Raw genomic sequence first — 2,103 nt, 5'->3', positions numbered from 1 at the left:
AAATTTCGGCAGCACCTCCCCTGCACGGGGACGTTTCCAAAACCTACAAGAAAAACGTCGGCACGAAGGCCGACAACCACATTTCCGGCACGAAGGCCGACACATCAACAAACCCGGCACGAAGGCCCACACATCAACAAATCCGGCACGAAGGCCATCTCTAGGTTTGACACTAAGCATGAGCACAGAAAGTAAAACATACTCACCGGAGTAGACTGTGGTGGTGGCTGTAGTGCAAGCAGGTGTAGTGGGATCTGCCAACCTTGTTGCTCCCCAAGTTGTTGCACGAACCTGAGCAAACCTTCTTGCTGGGCCTCAACAGCTTGTAGCCTCTGACGCTCGGCCTCCCACTCGGCCCGCTCAGCTTCCTGGGCCTCCTGCTAGGTCCGAAGTTGCTGCAGCTCGGCCTGCAACATTTGATCCCAATGTTTCAATATTGCAGAGCTAAGGAACGTAAAAGTCAAAGAACGACGAATGAAACTAGAATACTTACTTGGAGTGCTGCCACCGTTGTCGGCCGTTGGATTATGGGCACGCTAGAGCTCGTGCTCGCTGCTCGGAGGCGGTTCAGAGGAGGAGTAGAGCCCGTGTTGAGGACGCCATCGCCAAGCTAGTACCGCCCATGCTTCTTGCCTTTCCCCACCCGCATCACGATCTCAGGATCAAGGCGCTCCTCGATCCTCAGATCGTAGGCTGGCCCGTGGACTGACCTTGCCGCCTCTGTGTAAGAAGTGAGGTGGGTGTGGATGCTGGAGTCGGTGTACGCCTCTGGGCCCGCATCCAGGTTGTACTCTATGTTGGACCTTGCCAGGCCCATGTGGGCCAGAGCATACGCCGTGAGTTGGCCAATTGGCTGGCCACTGTGTGCCGCCGACTACGAGAAAGACAACAACATGTGGTTAGAAAATCATGCAGAATTGAGCACGGCTAGATTAGACAAATGGTGCAGACTTACATATGTCTTTGCATACTTGCTGAGGCTGGCGCTGCCCTGATGGTGAGGGGCACCTGGCATCAGCGCTCGCTGGTCGCTTTTCTCCTGGTGCTCCTTCTGCCAGTCCGTGTCCAGCCATTTATCCACTATAGCAGCCCAGCAATCGGGGTGGGTGGCGCACCAGCTTGGAATCACCTACAAGCCATCAGAAGATCAAATTAGGCATAGTTAATCTCAAAATAAATCAACAGGAGATGTTTTCTATTTACCTGTAGGTACTGCTCCCTTGTCAGAATCTCTGTTTGTCTCCTCGCCTGTGTTTTGTTGATTCTTCTCTTACGGTAGGTGGCGTTGTAGTCAACGTGCGCCTGGAGGCGGGCCTCGTAATACAAGTCCGAGACACGCCTTTTACAGGAAGCGTAAGCCACCTGATATGCCCTTGCCTCCTGGCCCGGCTGGCATCTGAAGAAGTCATGCATAAAGACACGAGGTATCCATTATTTTATTTGAAGAATGTCTAATGAATGCAATGAATTGAGGCTTACCCACAACTCCGAAATCACTCGATCCGCCAAGTTTCTGTGCAGAGCATCGGTGGCAACGAGGGCGTAGTGGTCGAACGAGGGTACCTCTGGATCCTCATCCTCTGACGTCCACACCAGGCCAGGGAAGTGTTCCCTGCATAGAAGTCCCAAGATCCCATTGACATTGCAAGCCAGGACCCTCTCCTCCACAAGCATCCAGTTCCTGCACAAGTGATCCCATTGACATTAGCTCTTATTATGATTTTTCAACATATCAAATGAAGAACATATGAAGTTACTTACTTATCCCCCTCGGGTGCAATCAGTGGAAGGCGTTCGGGTGCAATCGGTCGCTTCGGGAGCTGGCTGAGACCTCGCAAGTAGGGTTTCGAGGCTGAAGAGGAAGTCGAACCCCCTCCCCCCTCCTCAGACGTGTGCGGAACCCCCTCCTCAGACGCGTGCGGAACGGCGTTGTCGTACATCTGCGGACCCACATCCTCACCCACCGTGGGCAGAGGGGCGTCGTCGTCCCTAGAAGTGCGTGAGGAGCCAAGGTCGTGGTCAGTCGATGGCTCCCGCCTAGGCCTGCCCCTCAACCTCCTCTGCCTCTCTGACGTCTCTGCCTCCGTGTCCTCGCCGGTGGCG

At 54.3% G+C, this 2,103-nt stretch overlaps 1 pseudogene; it reads right to left on the bottom strand.

Moving 5' to 3' along the window:
- Window positions 1-610: 610 nt before the first annotated feature.
- LOC136458967 (uncharacterized) lies at window positions 611-1,689 on the bottom strand (annotated as a pseudogene).
- Window positions 1,690-2,103: the final 414 nt, after the last annotated feature.

This window comes from Miscanthus floridulus, chromosome 1 (genome assembly GCF_019320115.1).
Source record: "Miscanthus floridulus cultivar M001 chromosome 1, ASM1932011v1, whole genome shotgun sequence".
In the NCBI taxonomy this organism is placed as follows: domain Eukaryota; kingdom Viridiplantae; phylum Streptophyta; class Magnoliopsida; order Poales; family Poaceae; genus Miscanthus; species Miscanthus floridulus.
Note: the sequence above shows the minus strand (reverse complement) of the source record. Positions and strands in the feature narration are given on the sequence as shown.